We start from the raw sequence: 15567 nt of genomic DNA on the forward strand, positions 1-15567 counted from the left end.
TAAATGATTCCCGTAGAACCCTTACATGTATCGTAACCACAGTAAAACCCTGATGCATTGGCCGGGAATCGGACCCGGATCTCCCGCGTGGCAGGCGAGAATTCTAACATTGAACCACCAATGCTGATGCAACACCAACGAGAGAAGGCGAGAACTGACATTCTCGACCACCAGAAATATTTGTTTGATAGTTTTACGTGGCCGGCATGTCAAGACGACAACCACTGTTTTCAAATCCAGCACTTACCTCAAACCATTAGCATTTTTGCTGGTACACCCTTTTTTGCTGGTAACACCAACCAGAGAAGGTGAGAACTGACATTCTCGACCACTAGAAATATTTGTTTGATAGTTTTGCGTGGCCGGCATGTCAACAATACAACCAATGTTTTCAAATGTCGAGAATCCAGCACTTACCTAAAACCATTACCATTTTTGCTGGTTCACCGTTGGATCCCAGTGTAAATGACTCCTGTAGAACCCTTACATGTATCGTAACCACAGTAAAACCCTGATGCATTGGCCAGGAATCGGACCCGGATCTCCCGCGTGGCAGGCGAGAATTCTACCATTGAACCACCAATGCTGATGCAACACCAACGAGAGAAGGCGAGAACTGACATTCTCGACCACCAGAAATATTTGTTTGATAGTTTTGCGTGGCTGGCATGTCAAGACGACAACCACTGTTTTCAAATCCAGCACTTACCTCAAACCATTAGCGGTTTTGCTGGTACACCCTTGGATCCCAGTGTAAATGATTCCCGTAGAACCCTTACATGTATCGTAACCACAGTAAAACCCTGCTGCATTGGCCGGGAATCGGACCCAGATCTCACGCGTGGGAGGTGAAAATTCTACCATTGAACCACCAATGCTGATGCAACACCAACGAGAGAAGGCGAGAACTGACATTCTCAACCACCAGAAATATTTGTTTGATAGTTTTGCTTGGCCGGCATTTCAAGACGACAACCACTGTTTTAAAACACAGCACTTACCTCAAACCATTAGCATTTTTCCTGGTACACCGTTGCATCCCAGTGTTTATGATTCCCGTAGAACCATTACATCTATCGTAACCACAGTAAATCCCTGCTGCATTGGCCGGGAATCGGACCCGGATCTCCCGCGTGGGAGGCAAGAACTCTACCATTGAACCACCAATGCTGATTTAACACCAACCAAAGAAGGTGAGAACTGACATTCTCGACCACCAGATATATTTGTTTGATAGTTTTGCGTGGCCGGCATGTCAAGACGACAACCACTGTTTTCAAATCCAGCACTTACCTCAAACCATTAGCGGTTTTGCTGGTATCCCAGTGTAAATGATTCCCGTAGAACCCTTACATGTATCGTAACCACAGTAAAACCCTGCTGCATTGGCCGGGAATCGGACCCAGATCTCACGCGTGGGAGGCGAGAATTCTACCATTGAACCACCAATGCTGATGCAACACCAACGAGAGAAGGCGAGAACTGACATTCTCGACCACCAGAAATATTTGTTTGATAGCTTTGCGTGGCCGGCATGTCAACAATACAACCAATGTTTTCAAATGTCGAGAATCCAGCACTTACCTCAAACCATTACCATTTTTGCTGGTTCACCCTTGGATCCCAGTGTAAATGACTCCCGTAGAACCCTTACATGTATCGTAAAGACAGTAAAACCCTGATGCATTGGCCGGGAATCGGACCCGGATCTCCCGCGTGGCAGGCGAGAATTCTACCATTGAACCACCAATGCTGATGTAACACCAACCAGAGAAGGCGAGAACTGACATTCTCGACCACCAGAAATATTTGTTTGATAGTTTTGCATGGCCGGCATGTCAAGACGACAACCACTGTTTTCAAATCCAGCACTTACCTCAAACCATTTGCGGTTTTGCTGATACACCCTTGGATCCCAGTGTAAATGACTCCCGTAGAACCCTTACATGTATCGTAAAGACAGTAAAACCCTGATGCATTGGCCGGGAATCGGACCCGGATCTCCCGCGTGGGAGGCAAGAACTCTACCATTGAACCACCAATGCTGATTTAACACCAACCAAAGAAGGTGAGAACTGACATTCTCGACCACCATAAATATTTGTTTGATAGTTTTGCGTGGCCGGCATGTCAAGACGACAACCACTGTATTCAAATCCAGCACTTACCTCAAACCATTAGCGGTTTTGCTGGTACACCCTTGGATCCCAGTGTAACTGATTCTCGTAGAACCCTTACATGTATCGTAACCACAGTAAAACCCTGATGCATTGGCCTGGAATCGGACCCGGATCTCCCGCATGGCAGACGAGAATTCTACCATTGAACCACCAATGCTGATGCAACACCAACGAGAGAAGGCGAGAACTGACATTCTCGACCACCAGAAATATTTGTTTGATAGTTTTGCGTGGCCGGCATGTCAAGACGACAACCACTGTTTTCAAATCCAGCACTTACCTCAAACCATTAGCGGTTTTGCTGGTACACCCTTGGATCCCAGTGTAAATGATTCTCGTAGAACCCTTACATGTATCGTAACCACAGTAAAACCCTGATGCATTGGCCGGGAATCGGACCCGGATCTCCCGCGTGGCAGGCGAGAATTCTACCATTGAACCACCAATGCTGATGTAACACCAACCAGAGAGAAGGCGAGAACTGACATTCTCGACCACCAGAAATATTTGTTTGATAGTTTTGCGTGGCCGGCATATCAAGACTACTACCTATGTTTTCAAATGTCGAGAATCCAGCACTTACCTCAAACTATTAGCGTTTTTGCTGGTACACCCTTGGATCCCAGTGTAAATGATTCCCGTAGAACCCTTACATGTATCGTAACCACAGTAAAACCCTGATGCATTGGCCGGAAATCGGACCCGGATCTCCCGCGTGGCAGGCGAGAATTCTACCATTGAACCACCAATGCTGATGTAACACCAACCAGAGAAGGCGAGAACTGACATTCTCGACCACCAGAAACATTTGTTTGATAGTTTTGCATGGCCGGCATGTCAAGACGACAACCACTGTTTTCAAATCCAGCACTTACCTCAAACCATTTGCGGTTTTGCTGATACACCCTTGGATCCCAGTGTAAATGACTCCCGTAGAACCCTTACATGTATCGTAAAGACAGTAAAACCCTGATGCATTGGCCGGGAATCGGACCCGGATCTCCCGCGTGGGAGGCAAGAACTCTACCATTGAACCACCAATGCTGATTTAACACCAACCAAAGAAGGTGAGAACTGACATTCTTGACCACCATAAATATTTGTTTGATAGTTTTGCGTGGCCGGCATGTCAAGACGACAACCACTGTATTCAAATCCAGCACTTACCTCAAACCATTAGCGGTTTTGCTGGTACACCCTTGGATCCCAGTGTAACTGATTCTCGTAGAACCCTTACATGTATCGTAACCACAGTAAAACCCTGATGCATTGGCCTGGAATCGGACCCGGATCTCCTGCATGGCAGACGAGAATTCTACCATTGAACCACCAATGCTGATGCAACACCAACGAGAGAAGGCGAGAACTGACATTCTCGACCACCAGAAATATTTGTTTGATAGTTTTGCGTGGCCGGCATGTCAAGACGACAACCACTGTTTTCAAATCCAGCACTTACCTCAAACCATTAGCATTTTTGCTGGTACACCCTTTTTTGCTGGTAACACCAACCAGAGAAGGTGAGAACTGACATTCTCGACCACTAGAAATATTTGTTTGATAGTTTTGCGTGGCCGGCATGTCAAGAATACAACCAATGTTTTCAAATGTCGAGAATTCAGCACTTACCTCAAACCATTAGCGTTTTTGCTGGTACACCCTTGGATCCCAGTGTAAATGATTCCCTTAGAACCCTTACATGTATCGTAACCACAGTAAAACACTGATGCATTAGCCGGGAATCGGACCCGGATCTCCCGCGTGGCAGGCGAGAATTCTACCATTGAACCACCAATGCTGATGCAACACCAAAGACAGAACGCGAGAACTGACATTCTCGACCACCAGAAATATTTGTTTGATAGCTTTGCGTGGCCGGCATGTCAACAATACAACCAATGTTTTCAAATGTCGAGAATCCAGCACTTACCTCAAACCATTACCATTTTTGCTGGTTCACCCTTGGATCCCAGTGTAAATGACTCCCGTAGAACCCTTACATGTATCGTAAAGACAGTAAAACCCTGATGCATTGGCCGGGAATCGGACCCGGATCTCCCGCATGGCAGGCGAGAATTCTACCATTGAACCACCAATGCTGATGTAACACCAACCAGAGAAGGCGAGAACTGACATTCTCGACCACCAGAAATATTTGTTTGATAGTTTTGCGTGGCCGGCATGTCAAGACGACAACCACTGTTTTCAAATCCAGCACTTACCTCAAACCATTAGCGGTTTTGCTGATACACCCTTGGATCCCAGTGTAAATGATTCTCGTAGAACCCTTACATGTATCGTAACCACAGTAAAACCCTGATGCATTGGCCGGGAATCGGACCCGGATCTCCCGCGTGGCAGGCGAGAATTCTACCATTGAACCACCAATGCTGATGTAACACCAACCAGAGAGAAGGCGAGAACTGACATTCTCGACCACCAGAAATATTTGTTTGATAGTTTTGCGTGGCCGGCATATCAAGACTACTACCTATGTTTTCAAACGTCGAGAATCCAGCACTTACCTCAAACTATTAGCGTTTTTGCTGGTACACCCTTGGATCCCAGTGTAAATGATTCCCGTAGAACCCTTACATGTATCGTAAAGACAGTAAAACCCTGATGCATTGGCCGGGAATCGGACCCGGATCTCCCGCATGGCAGGCGAGAATTCTACCATTGAACCACCAATGCTGATGTAACACCAACCAGAGAAGGCGAGAACTGACATTCTCGACCACCAGAAATATTTGTTTGATAGTTTTGCGTGGCCGGCATGTCAAGACGACAACCACTGTTTTCAAATCCAGCACTTACCTCAAACCATTAGCGGTTTTGCTGATACACCCTTGGATCCCAGTGTAAATGATTCTCGTAGAACCCTTACATGTACAAATATCGTAAGGTGATTTTAAAACCACCGTTTTAAAATCCAGCACTTACCTCAAACCATTAGCTGTTTTGCTGGTACACCCTTGGATCCCAGTGTAAATGATTCCCGTAGAACCCTTACATGTATCGTAACCACAGTAAAACCCTGATGCATTGGCCGGGAATAGGACCCGGATCTCCATCGTGGCAGGCAAGAATTCTACCATTGAACCACCAATGCTGATGCAACACCAACTGGTGTTCTCGACCACCAGAAATATTTGTTTGATAGTTTTGCGTGGCCGGCATGTCAAGACGACAACCACTGTTTTCAAATCCAGCACTTACCTCAAACCATTTGCGGTTTTGCTGATACACCCTTGGATCCCAGTGTAAATGACTCCCGTAGAACCCTTACATGTATCGTAAAGACAGTAAAACCCTGATGCATTGGCCGGGAATCGGACCCGGATCTCCCGCGTGGGAGGCAAGAACTCTACCATTGAACCACCAATGCTGATGCAACACCAAAGAGAGAACGCGAGAACTGACATTCTCGACCACCAGAAATATTTGTTTGATAGTTTTGCGTGGCCGGCATATCAAGACTACTACCTATGTTTTCAAATGTCGAGAATCCAGCACTTACCTCAAACTATTAGCGTTTTTGCTGGTACACCCTTGGATCCCAGTGTAAATGATTCCCGTAGAACCCTTACATGTATCGTAACCACAGTAAAACCCTGACGCATTGGCTGGGAATCGGACCGGATCTCCCGCGTGTCAGGCGAGAATTCTACCATTGAACCACCAATGCTGATGCAACACCAAAGAGAGAACGCGAGAACTGACATTCTCGACCACCAGAAATATTTGTTTGATAGCTTTGCGTGGCCGGCATGTCAACAACACAACCAATGTTTTCAAATGTCGAGAATCCAGCACTTACCTCAAACCATTACCATTTTTGCTGGTTCACCCTTGGATCCCAGTGTAAATGACTCCCGTAGAACCCTAACATGTATCGTAAAGACAGTAAAACCCTGATGCATTGGCCGGGAATCGGACCCGGATCTCCCGCGTGGCAGGCGAGAATTCTACCATTGAACCACCAATGCTGATGTAACACCAACCAGAGAAGGCGAGAACTGACATTCTCGACCACCAGAAATATTTGTTTGATAGTTTTGCGTGGCCAGCATGTCAAGACGACAACCACTGTTTTAAAATCCAGCACTTACCTCAAACCATTAGCGGTTTTGCTGGTACACCCTTGGATCCCAGTGTAACTGATTCTCGTAGAACCCTTACATGTATCGTAACCACAGTAAAACCCTGATGCATTGGCCTGGAATCGGACCCGGATCTCCCGCATGGCAGACGAGAATTCTACCATTGAACCACCAATGCTGATGCAACACCAACGAGAGAAGGCGAGAACTGACATTCTCGACCACCAGAAATATTTGTTTGATAGTTTTGCGTGGCCGGCATGTCAAGACGACAACCACTGTTTTCAAATCCAGCACTTACCTCAAACCATTAGCGGTTTTGCTGGTACACCCTTGGATCCCAGTGTAAATGATTCTCGTAGAACCCTTACATGTATCGTAACCACAGTAAAACCCTGATGCATTGGCCGGGAATCGGACCCGGATCTCCCGCGTGGCAGGCGAGAATTCTACCATTGAACCACCAATGCTGATGTAACACCAACCAGAGAGAAGGCGAGAACTGACATTCTCGACCACCAGAAATATTTATTTGATAGTTTTGCGTGGCCGGCATATCAAGACTACTACCTATGTTTTCAAATGTCGAGAATCCAGCACTTACCTCAAACTATTAGCGTTTTTGCTGGTACAGCCTTGGATCCCAGTGTAAATGATTCCCGTAGAACCCTTACATGTATCGTAACCACAGTAAAACCCTGATGCATTGGCCGGAAATCGGACCCGGATCTCCCGCGTGGCAGGCGAGAATTCTACCATTGAACCACCAATGCTGATGTAACACCAACCAGAGAAGGCGAGAACTGACATTCTCGACCACCAGAAACATTTGTTTGATAGTTTTGCATGGCCGGCATGTCAAGACGACAACCACTGTTTTCAAATCCAGCACTTACCTCAAACCATTTGCGGTTTTGCTGATACACCCTTGGATCCCAGTGTAAATGACTCCCGTAGAACCCTTACATGTATCGTAAAGACAGTAAAACCCTGATGCATTGGCCGGGAATCGGACCCGGATCTCCCGCGTGGGAGGCAAGAACTCTACCATTGAACCACCAATGCTGATTTAACACCAACCAAAGAAGGTGAGAACTGACATTCTCGACCACCATAAATATTTGTTTGATAGTTTTGCGTGGCCGGCATGTCAAGACGACAACCACTGTATTCAAATCCAGCACTTACCTCAAACCATTAGCAGTTTTGCTGGTACACCCTTGGATCCCAGTGTAACTGATTCTCGTAGAACCCTTACATGTATCGTAACCACAGTAAAACCCTGATGCATTGGCCTGGAATCGGACCCGGATCTCCCGCATGGCAGACGAGAATTCTACCATTGAACCACCAATGCTGATGCAACACCAATGAGAGAAGGCGAGAACTGACATTCTCGACCACCAGAAATATTTGTTTGATAGTTTTACGTGGCCGGCATGTCAAGACGACAACCACTGTTTTCAAATCCAGCACTTACCTCAAACCATTAGCATTTTTGCTGGTACACCCTTTTTTGCTGGTAACACCAACCAGAGAAGGTGAGAACTGACATTCTCGACCACTAGAAATATTTGTTTGATAGTTTTGCGTGGCCGGCATGTCAAGAATACAACCAATGTTTTCAAATGTCGAGAATTCAGCACTTACCTCAAACCATTAGCGTTTTTGCTGGTACACCCTTGGATCCCAGTGTAAATGATTCCCTTAGAACCCTTACATGTATCGTAACCACAGTAAAACACTGATGCATTAGCCGGGAATCGGACCCGGATCTCCCGCGTGGCAGGCGAGAATTCTACCATTGAACCACCAATGCTGATGCAACACCAAAGACAGAACGCGAGAACTGACATTCTCGACCACCAGAAATATTTGTTTGATAGCTTTGCGTGGCCGGCATGTCAACAATACAACCAATGTTTTCAAATGTCGAGAATCCAGCACTTACCTCAAACCATTACCATTTTTGCTGGTTCACCCTTGGATCCCAGTGTAAATGACTCCCGTAGAACCCTTACATGTATCGTAAAGACAGTAAAACCCTGATGCATTGGCCGGGAATCGGACCCGGATCTCCCGCATGGCAGGCGAGAATTCTACCATTGAACCACCAATGCTGATGTAACACCAACCAGAGAAGGCGAGAACTGACATTCTCGACCACCAGAAATATTTGTTTGATAGTTTTGCGTGGCCGGCATGTCAAGACGACAACCACTGTTTTCAAATCCAGCACTTACCTCAAACCATTAGCGGTTTTGCTGATACACCCTTGGATCCCAGTGTAAATGATTCTCGTAGAACCCTTACATGTATCGTAACCACAGTAAAACCCTGATGCATTGGCCGGGAATCGGACCCGGATCTCCCGCGTGGCAGGCGAGAATTCTACCATTGAACCACCAATGCTGATGTAACACCAACCAGAGAGAAGGCGAGAACTGACATTCTCGACCACCAGAAATATTTGTTTGATAGTTTTGCGTGGCCGGCATATCAAGACTACTACCTATGTTTTCAAATGTCGAGAATCCAGCACTTACCTCAAACTATTAGCGTTTTTGCTGGTACACCCTTGGATCCCAGTGTAAATGATTCCCGTAGAACCCTTACATGTATCGTAAAGACAGTAAAACCCTGATGCATTGGCCGGGAATCGGACCCAGATCTCCCGCATGGCAGGCGAGAATTCTACCATTGAACCACCAATGCTGATGTAACACCAACCAGAGAAGGCGAGAACTGACATTCTCGACCACCAGAAATATTTGTTTGATAGTTTTGCGTGGCCGGCATGTCAAGACGACAACCACTGTTTTCAAATCCAGCACTTACCTCAAACCATTAGCGGTTTTGCTGATACACCCTTGGATCCCAGTGTAAATGATTCTCGTAGAACCCTTACATGTACAAATATCGTAAGGTGATTTTAAAACCACCGTTTTAAAATCCAGCACTTACCTCAAACCATTAGCTGTTTTGCTGGTACACCCTTGGATACCAGTGTAAATGATTCCCGTAGAACCCTTACATGTATCGTAACCACAGTAAAACCCTGATGCATTGGCCGGGAATAGGACCCGGATCTCCCGCGTGGCAGGCAAGAATTCTACCATTGAACCACCAATGCTGATGCAACACCAACTGGTGTTCTCGACCACCAGAAATATTTGTTTGGTAGCTTTGCATGGCCGGCATGTCAACAATACAACCAATGTTTTCAAATGTCGAGAATCCAGCACTTACCTCAAACTATTAGCGTTTTTGCTGGTACACCCTTGGATCCCAGTGTAAATGATTCCCGTAGAACCCTTACATGTATCGTAACCACAGTAAAACCCTGATGCATTGGCCGGGAATCGGACCCGGATCTCCCGCGTGGCAGGCGAGAATTCTACCATTGAACCACCAATGCTGATGTAACACCAACCAGAGAGAAGGCGAGAACTGACATTCTCGACCACCAGAAATATTTGTTTGATAGTTTTGCGTGGCCGGCATATCAAGAATACAACCAATGTTTTCAAATGTCGAGAATCCAGCACTTACCTCAAACTATTAGCGTTTTTGCTGGTACACCCTTGGATCCCAGTGTAAATGATTCCCGTAGAACCCTTACATGTATCGTAACCACAGTAAAACCCTGATGCATTGGCCGGGAATCGGACCCGGATCTCCCGCGTGGCAGGCGAGAATTCTACCATTGAACCACCAATGCTGATGTAACACCAACCAGAGAGAAGGCGAGAACTGACATTCTCGACCACCAGAAATATTTGTTTGATAGTTTTGCGTGGCCGGCATGTCAAGACGACAACCACTGTTTTCAAATCCAGCACTTACCTCAAACCATTTGCGGTTTTGCTGATACACCCTTGGATCCCAGTGTAAATGACTCCCGTAGAACCCTTACATGTATCGTAAAGACAGTAAAACCCTGATGCATTGGCCGGGAATCGGACCCGGATCTCCCGCATGGGAGGCAAGAACTCTACCATTGAACCACCAATGCTGATTTAACACCAACCAAAGAAGGTGAGAACTGACATTCTCGACCACCATAAATATTTGTTTGATAGTTTTGCGTGGCCGGCATGTCAAGACGACAACCACTGTTTTCAAATCCAGCACTTACCTCAAACCATTAGCGGTTTTGCTGGTACACCCTTGGATCCCAGTGTAAATGATTCTCGTAGAACCCTTACATGTATCGTAACCACAGTAAAACCCTGATGCATTGGCCGGGAATCGGACCCGGATCTCACGCGTGGGAGGCGAGAATTCTACCATTGAACCACCAATGCTGATGCAACACCAACGAGAGAAGGCGAGAACTGACATTCTCGACCACCAGAAATATTTGTTTGGTAGCTTTGCATGGCCGGCATGTCAACAATACAACCAATGTTTTCAAATGTCGAGAATCCAGCACTTACCTCAAACTATTAGCGTTTTTGCTGGTACACCCTTGGATCCCAGTGTAAATGATTCCCGTAGAACCCTTACATGTATCGTAACCACAGTAAAACCCTGATGCATTGGCCGGGAATCGGACCCGGATCTCCCGCGTGGCAGGCGAGAATTCTACCATTGAACCACCAATGCTGATGTAACACCAACCAGAGAGAAGGCGAGAACTGACATTCTCGACCACCACAAATATTTGTTTGATAGTTTTGCGTGGCCGGCATATCAAGAATACAACCAATGTTTTCAAATGTCGAGAATCCAGCACTTACCTCAAACCATTAGCGTTTTTGCTGGTACACCCTTGGATCCCAGTGTAAATGATTCCCGTAGAACCCTTACATGTATCGTAACCACAGTAAAACCCTGATGCATTGGCCGGGAATCGGACCCCGATCTCCCGCGTGGCAGGCGAGAATTCTACCATTGAACCACCAATGCTGATGCAACACCAAAGAGAGAACGCGAGAACTGACATTCTCGACCACCAGAAATATTTGTTTGATAGCTTTGCGTGGCCGGCATGTCAACAATACAACCAATGTTTTCAAATGTCGAGAATCCAGCACTTACCTCAAACCATTACCATTTTTGCTGGTTCACCCTTGGATCCCAGTGTAAATGACTCCCGTAGAACCCTTACATGTATCATAAAGAGAGTAAAACCCTGATGCATTGGCCGGGAATCGGACCCGGATCTCCCGCGTGGCATGCGAGAATTCTACCATTGAACCACCAATGCTGATGTAACACCAACCAGAGAAGGCGAGAACTGACATTCTCGACCACCAGAAATATTTGTTTGATAGTTTTGCGTGGCCGGCATGTCAAGACGACAACCACTGTTTTCAAATCCAGCACTTACCTCAAACCATTTGCGGTTTTGCTGATACACCCTTGGATCCCAGTGTAAATGACTCCCGTAGAACCCTTACATGTATCGTAAAGACAGTAAAACCCTGATGCATTGGCCGGGAATCGGACCCGGATCTCCCGCGTGGGAGGCAAGAACTCTACCATTGAACCACCAATGCTGATTTAACACCAACCAAAGAAGGTGAGAACTGACATTCTCGACCACCATAAATATTTGTTTGATAGTTTTGCGTGGCCGGCATGTCAAGACGACAACCACTGTTTTCAAATCCAGCACTTACCTCAAACCATTAGCGGTTTTGCTGGTACACCCTTGGATCCCAGTGTAAATGATTCTCGTAGAACCCTTACATGTATCGTAACCACAGTAAAACCCTGATGCATTGGCCGGGAATCGGACCCGGATCTCCCGCGTGGCAGGCGAGAATTCTACCATTGAACCACCAATGCTGATGTAACACCAACCAGAGAGAAGGCGAGAACTGACATTCTCGACCACCAGAAATATTTGTTTGATAGTTTTGCGTGGCCGGCATATCAAGACTACTACCTATGTTTTCAAATGTCGAGAATCCAGCACTTACCTCAAACCATTACCGTTTTTGCTGGTTCACCCTTGGATCCCAGTGTAAATGACTCCCGTAGAACCCTTACATGTATCGTAACCACAGTAAAACCCTGATGCATTGGCCAGGAATCGGATCCTGATCTCCCGCGTGGCAGGCGAGAATTCTACCATTGAACCACCAATGCTGATGCAACACCAAAGAGAGAAGGCGAGAACTGACATTCTCGACCACCAGAAATATTTGTTTGATAGCTTTGCGTGGCCGGCATGTCAACAATACAACCAATGTTTTCAAATGTCGAGAATCCAGCACTTACCTCAAACCATTAGACCACCAGAAATATTTGTTTGATAGTTTTGCGTGGCCGGCATGTCAAGACGACAACCACTGTTTTCAAATCCAGCACTTAATTCAAACCACTAGCGGTTTTGCTGGTACACCCTTGGATCCCAGTGTAAATGACTCCCGTAGAACCCTTACATGTATCGTAAAGACAGTAAAACCCTGATGCATTGGCCGGGAATCTGACCCGGATCTCCCGCGTGTCAGGCTAGAATTCTACCATTAAACCACCAATGCTGATGTAACACCAACCAGAGAAGGCGAGAACTGACATTCTCGACCACCAGAAATATTTGTTTGATAGTTTTGCGTGGCCGGCATGTCAAGACGACAACCACTGTTTTAAAATCCAGCACTTACCTCAAACCATTAGCTGTTTTGCTGGTACACCCTTGGATCCCAGTGTTAATGATTCCCGTAGAACCCTTACATGTATCGTAAAGACAGTAAAACCCTGATGCATTGGCCGGGAATCGGACCCGGATCTCACGCGTGGGAGGCGAGAATTCTACCATTGAACCACCAATGCTGATGCAACACCAACGAGAGAAGGCGAGAACTGACATTCTCGACCACCAGAAATATTTGTTTGGTAGCTTTGCATGGCCGGCATGTCAACAATACAACCAATGTTTTCAAATGTCGAGAATCCAGCACTTACCTCAAACTATTAGCGTTTTTGCTGGTACACCCTTGGATCCCAGTGTAAATGATTCCCGTAGAACCCTTACATGTATCGTAACCACAGTAAAACCCTGATGCATTGGCCGGGAATCGGACCCGGATCTCCCGCGTGGCAGGCGAGAATTCTACCATTGAACCACCAATGCTGATGTAACACCAACCGGAGAGAAGGCGAGAACTGACATTCTCGACCACCAGAAATATTTGTTTGATAGTTTTGCGTGGCCGGCATATCAAGAATACAACCAATGTTTTCAAATGTCGAGAATCCAGCACTTACCTCAAACCATTAGCGTTTTTGCTGGTACACCCTTGGATCCCAGTGTAAATGATTCCCGTAGAACCCTTACATGTATCGTAACCACAGTAAAACCCTGATGCATTGGCCGGGAATCGGACCCGGATCTCCCGCGTGGCAGGCGAGAATTCTACCATTGAACCACCAATGCTGATGTAACACCAACCGGAGAGAAGGCGAGAACTGACATTCTCGACCACCAGAAATATTTGTTTGATAGTTTTGCGTGGCCGGCATATCAAGAATACAACCAATGTTTTCAAATGTCGAGAATCCAGCACTTACCTCAAACCATTAGCGTTTTTGCTGGTACACCCTTGGATCCCAGTGTAAATGATTCCCGTAGAACCCTTACATGTATCGTAACCACAGTAAAACCCTGATGCATTGGCCGGGAATCGGACCCGGATCTCCCGCGTGGCAGGCGAGAATTCTACCATTGAACCACCAATGCTGATCCAACACCAAAGAGAGAACGCGAGAACTGACATTCTCGACCACCAGAAATATTTGTTTGATAGCTTTGCGTGGCCGGCATGTCAACAATACAACCAATGTTTTCAAATGTCGAGAATCCAGCACTTACCTCAATCCATTACCATTTTTGCTGGTTCACCCTTGGATCCCAGTGTAAATGACTCCCGTAGAACCCTTACATGTATCGTAAAGACAGTAAAACCCTGATGCATTGGCCGGGAATCGGACCCGGATCTCCCGCGTGGCAGGCGAGAATTCTACCATTGAACCACCAATGCTGATGTAACACCAACCAGAGAAGGCGAGAACTGACATTCTCGACCACCAGAAATATTTGTTTGATAGTTTTGCGTGGCCGGCATGTCAAGACGACAACCACTGTTTTCAAATCCAGCACTTACCTCAAACCATTTGCGGTTTTGCTGATACACCCTTGGATCCCAGTGTAAATGACTCCCGTAGAACCCTTACATGTATCGTAAAGACAGTAAAACCCTGATGCATTGGCCGGGAATCGGACCCGGATCTCCCGCGTGGGAGGCAAGAACTCTACCATTGAACCACCAATGCTGATTTAACACCAGCCAAAGAAGGTGAGAACTGACATTCTCGACCACCAGAAATATTTGTTTGATAGTTTTGCGTGGCCGGCATGTCAAGACGACAACCACTGTTTTCAAATCCAGCACTTACCTCAAACCATTACCGTTTTTGCTGGTTCACCCTTGGATCCCAGTGTAAATGACTCCCGTAGAACCCTTACATGTATCGTAACCACAGTAAAACCCTGATGCATTGGCCAGGAATCGGATCCTGATCTCCCGCGTGGCAGGCGAGAATTCTACCATTGAACCACCAATGCTGATGCAACACCAAAGAGAGAAGGCGAGAACTGACATTCTCGACCACCAGAAATATTTGTTTGATAGTTTTGCGTGGCCGGCATGTCAAGACGACAACCACTGTTTTCAAATCCAGCACTTACCTCAAACCATTAGCGGTTTTGCTGATACACCCTTGGATCCCAGTGTAAATGACTCCCGTAGAACCCTTACATGTATCGTAAAGACAGTAAAACCCTGATGCATTGGCCGGGAATCGGACCCGGATCTCCCGCGTGGCAGGCGAGAATTCTACCATTGAACCACCAATGCTGATGCAACACCAAAGAGAGAAGGCGAGAACTGACATTCTCGACCACCAGAAATATTTGTTTGATAGCTTTGCGTGGCCGGCATGTCAACAATACAACCAATGTTTTCAAATGTCGAGAATCCAGCACTTACCTCAAACCATTAGACCACCAGAAATATTTGTTTGATAGTTTTGCGTGGCCGGCATGTCAAGACGACAACCACTGTTTTCAAATCCAGCACTTACCTCAAACCATTAGCGGTTTTGCTGGTACACCCTTGGATCCCAGTGTAAATGATTCCCGTAGAACCGTTACATGTATCGTAACCACAGTAAAACCCTGATGCATTGGCCGGGAATCGGACCCGGATCTCCCGCTTGGCAGGCGAGAATTCTACCATTGAACCACCAATGCTGATGTAACACCAACCAGA

At 46.5% G+C, this 15567-nt stretch overlaps 39 non-coding genes across 39 annotated transcripts; all 39 read right to left on the reverse strand.

Annotated features, from left to right (window-relative positions):
• Positions 1-53: 53 nt before the first annotated feature.
• Positions 54-124, reverse strand: trnag-gcc (transfer RNA glycine (anticodon GCC)). Its single transcript has one exon. It is a non-coding gene; the product is annotated as a tRNA-Gly (tRNA).
• Positions 125-515: 391 nt separating this feature from the next.
• trnag-gcc (transfer RNA glycine (anticodon GCC)) lies at positions 516-586 on the reverse strand. Its single transcript has one exon. It is a non-coding gene; the product is annotated as a tRNA-Gly (tRNA).
• Positions 587-1099: 513 nt separating this feature from the next.
• Positions 1100-1170, reverse strand: trnag-ccc (transfer RNA glycine (anticodon CCC)). Its single transcript has one exon. It is a non-coding gene; the product is annotated as a tRNA-Gly (tRNA).
• Positions 1171-1381: 211 nt separating this feature from the next.
• Positions 1382-1452, reverse strand: trnag-ccc (transfer RNA glycine (anticodon CCC)). The gene has a single exon. It is a non-coding gene; the product is annotated as a tRNA-Gly (tRNA).
• Positions 1453-1682: 230 nt separating this feature from the next.
• trnag-gcc (transfer RNA glycine (anticodon GCC)) lies at positions 1683-1753 on the reverse strand. Its single transcript has one exon. It is a non-coding gene; the product is annotated as a tRNA-Gly (tRNA).
• Positions 1754-1974: 221 nt separating this feature from the next.
• On the reverse strand, positions 1975-2045 carry trnag-ccc (transfer RNA glycine (anticodon CCC)). The gene has a single exon. It is a non-coding gene; the product is annotated as a tRNA-Gly (tRNA).
• Positions 2046-2558: 513 nt separating this feature from the next.
• Positions 2559-2629, reverse strand: trnag-gcc (transfer RNA glycine (anticodon GCC)). Its single transcript has one exon. It is a non-coding gene; the product is annotated as a tRNA-Gly (tRNA).
• Positions 2630-2861: 232 nt separating this feature from the next.
• trnag-gcc (transfer RNA glycine (anticodon GCC)) lies at positions 2862-2932 on the reverse strand. The gene has a single exon. It is a non-coding gene; the product is annotated as a tRNA-Gly (tRNA).
• Positions 2933-3153: 221 nt separating this feature from the next.
• trnag-ccc (transfer RNA glycine (anticodon CCC)) lies at positions 3154-3224 on the reverse strand. The gene has a single exon. It is a non-coding gene; the product is annotated as a tRNA-Gly (tRNA).
• Positions 3225-3907: 683 nt separating this feature from the next.
• On the reverse strand, positions 3908-3978 carry trnag-gcc (transfer RNA glycine (anticodon GCC)). The gene has a single exon. It is a non-coding gene; the product is annotated as a tRNA-Gly (tRNA).
• A 230-nt stretch (positions 3979-4208) lies between these two features.
• On the reverse strand, positions 4209-4279 carry trnag-gcc (transfer RNA glycine (anticodon GCC)). The gene has a single exon. It is a non-coding gene; the product is annotated as a tRNA-Gly (tRNA).
• Positions 4280-4500: 221 nt separating this feature from the next.
• Positions 4501-4571, reverse strand: trnag-gcc (transfer RNA glycine (anticodon GCC)). Its single transcript has one exon. It is a non-coding gene; the product is annotated as a tRNA-Gly (tRNA).
• A 232-nt stretch (positions 4572-4803) lies between these two features.
• Positions 4804-4874, reverse strand: trnag-gcc (transfer RNA glycine (anticodon GCC)). Its single transcript has one exon. It is a non-coding gene; the product is annotated as a tRNA-Gly (tRNA).
• A 623-nt stretch (positions 4875-5497) lies between these two features.
• trnag-ccc (transfer RNA glycine (anticodon CCC)) lies at positions 5498-5568 on the reverse strand. Its single transcript has one exon. It is a non-coding gene; the product is annotated as a tRNA-Gly (tRNA).
• Positions 5569-6098: 530 nt separating this feature from the next.
• trnag-gcc (transfer RNA glycine (anticodon GCC)) lies at positions 6099-6169 on the reverse strand. Its single transcript has one exon. It is a non-coding gene; the product is annotated as a tRNA-Gly (tRNA).
• Positions 6170-6682: 513 nt separating this feature from the next.
• Positions 6683-6753, reverse strand: trnag-gcc (transfer RNA glycine (anticodon GCC)). The gene has a single exon. It is a non-coding gene; the product is annotated as a tRNA-Gly (tRNA).
• Positions 6754-6985: 232 nt separating this feature from the next.
• trnag-gcc (transfer RNA glycine (anticodon GCC)) lies at positions 6986-7056 on the reverse strand. Its single transcript has one exon. It is a non-coding gene; the product is annotated as a tRNA-Gly (tRNA).
• A 221-nt stretch (positions 7057-7277) lies between these two features.
• On the reverse strand, positions 7278-7348 carry trnag-ccc (transfer RNA glycine (anticodon CCC)). The gene has a single exon. It is a non-coding gene; the product is annotated as a tRNA-Gly (tRNA).
• A 683-nt stretch (positions 7349-8031) lies between these two features.
• Positions 8032-8102, reverse strand: trnag-gcc (transfer RNA glycine (anticodon GCC)). The gene has a single exon. It is a non-coding gene; the product is annotated as a tRNA-Gly (tRNA).
• Positions 8103-8332: 230 nt separating this feature from the next.
• On the reverse strand, positions 8333-8403 carry trnag-gcc (transfer RNA glycine (anticodon GCC)). The gene has a single exon. It is a non-coding gene; the product is annotated as a tRNA-Gly (tRNA).
• A 221-nt stretch (positions 8404-8624) lies between these two features.
• trnag-gcc (transfer RNA glycine (anticodon GCC)) lies at positions 8625-8695 on the reverse strand. Its single transcript has one exon. It is a non-coding gene; the product is annotated as a tRNA-Gly (tRNA).
• A 232-nt stretch (positions 8696-8927) lies between these two features.
• trnag-gcc (transfer RNA glycine (anticodon GCC)) lies at positions 8928-8998 on the reverse strand. Its single transcript has one exon. It is a non-coding gene; the product is annotated as a tRNA-Gly (tRNA).
• Positions 8999-9630: 632 nt separating this feature from the next.
• On the reverse strand, positions 9631-9701 carry trnag-gcc (transfer RNA glycine (anticodon GCC)). The gene has a single exon. It is a non-coding gene; the product is annotated as a tRNA-Gly (tRNA).
• Positions 9702-9933: 232 nt separating this feature from the next.
• trnag-gcc (transfer RNA glycine (anticodon GCC)) lies at positions 9934-10004 on the reverse strand. Its single transcript has one exon. It is a non-coding gene; the product is annotated as a tRNA-Gly (tRNA).
• Positions 10005-10227: 223 nt separating this feature from the next.
• Positions 10228-10298, reverse strand: trnag-ccc (transfer RNA glycine (anticodon CCC)). Its single transcript has one exon. It is a non-coding gene; the product is annotated as a tRNA-Gly (tRNA).
• Positions 10299-10519: 221 nt separating this feature from the next.
• trnag-ccc (transfer RNA glycine (anticodon CCC)) lies at positions 10520-10590 on the reverse strand. The gene has a single exon. It is a non-coding gene; the product is annotated as a tRNA-Gly (tRNA).
• Positions 10591-10820: 230 nt separating this feature from the next.
• Positions 10821-10891, reverse strand: trnag-gcc (transfer RNA glycine (anticodon GCC)). Its single transcript has one exon. It is a non-coding gene; the product is annotated as a tRNA-Gly (tRNA).
• A 232-nt stretch (positions 10892-11123) lies between these two features.
• Positions 11124-11194, reverse strand: trnag-gcc (transfer RNA glycine (anticodon GCC)). Its single transcript has one exon. It is a non-coding gene; the product is annotated as a tRNA-Gly (tRNA).
• Positions 11195-11424: 230 nt separating this feature from the next.
• On the reverse strand, positions 11425-11495 carry trnag-gcc (transfer RNA glycine (anticodon GCC)). Its single transcript has one exon. It is a non-coding gene; the product is annotated as a tRNA-Gly (tRNA).
• Positions 11496-11716: 221 nt separating this feature from the next.
• On the reverse strand, positions 11717-11787 carry trnag-ccc (transfer RNA glycine (anticodon CCC)). Its single transcript has one exon. It is a non-coding gene; the product is annotated as a tRNA-Gly (tRNA).
• Positions 11788-12008: 221 nt separating this feature from the next.
• trnag-gcc (transfer RNA glycine (anticodon GCC)) lies at positions 12009-12079 on the reverse strand. Its single transcript has one exon. It is a non-coding gene; the product is annotated as a tRNA-Gly (tRNA).
• Positions 12080-12998: 919 nt separating this feature from the next.
• Positions 12999-13069, reverse strand: trnag-ccc (transfer RNA glycine (anticodon CCC)). The gene has a single exon. It is a non-coding gene; the product is annotated as a tRNA-Gly (tRNA).
• Positions 13070-13299: 230 nt separating this feature from the next.
• On the reverse strand, positions 13300-13370 carry trnag-gcc (transfer RNA glycine (anticodon GCC)). The gene has a single exon. It is a non-coding gene; the product is annotated as a tRNA-Gly (tRNA).
• A 232-nt stretch (positions 13371-13602) lies between these two features.
• Positions 13603-13673, reverse strand: trnag-gcc (transfer RNA glycine (anticodon GCC)). Its single transcript has one exon. It is a non-coding gene; the product is annotated as a tRNA-Gly (tRNA).
• Positions 13674-13905: 232 nt separating this feature from the next.
• Positions 13906-13976, reverse strand: trnag-gcc (transfer RNA glycine (anticodon GCC)). The gene has a single exon. It is a non-coding gene; the product is annotated as a tRNA-Gly (tRNA).
• A 230-nt stretch (positions 13977-14206) lies between these two features.
• Positions 14207-14277, reverse strand: trnag-gcc (transfer RNA glycine (anticodon GCC)). The gene has a single exon. It is a non-coding gene; the product is annotated as a tRNA-Gly (tRNA).
• Positions 14278-14498: 221 nt separating this feature from the next.
• Positions 14499-14569, reverse strand: trnag-ccc (transfer RNA glycine (anticodon CCC)). Its single transcript has one exon. It is a non-coding gene; the product is annotated as a tRNA-Gly (tRNA).
• Positions 14570-15082: 513 nt separating this feature from the next.
• Positions 15083-15153, reverse strand: trnag-gcc (transfer RNA glycine (anticodon GCC)). The gene has a single exon. It is a non-coding gene; the product is annotated as a tRNA-Gly (tRNA).
• A 324-nt stretch (positions 15154-15477) lies between these two features.
• Positions 15478-15548, reverse strand: trnag-gcc (transfer RNA glycine (anticodon GCC)). Its single transcript has one exon. It is a non-coding gene; the product is annotated as a tRNA-Gly (tRNA).
• Positions 15549-15567: the final 19 nt, after the last annotated feature.

Source organism: Anarhichas minor, unplaced genomic scaffold, assembly GCF_050575085.1.
Source record: "Anarhichas minor isolate MPS153535 unplaced genomic scaffold, ASM5057508v1 ptg000028l, whole genome shotgun sequence".
Classification (NCBI taxonomy): domain Eukaryota; kingdom Metazoa; phylum Chordata; class Actinopteri; order Perciformes; family Anarhichadidae; genus Anarhichas; species Anarhichas minor.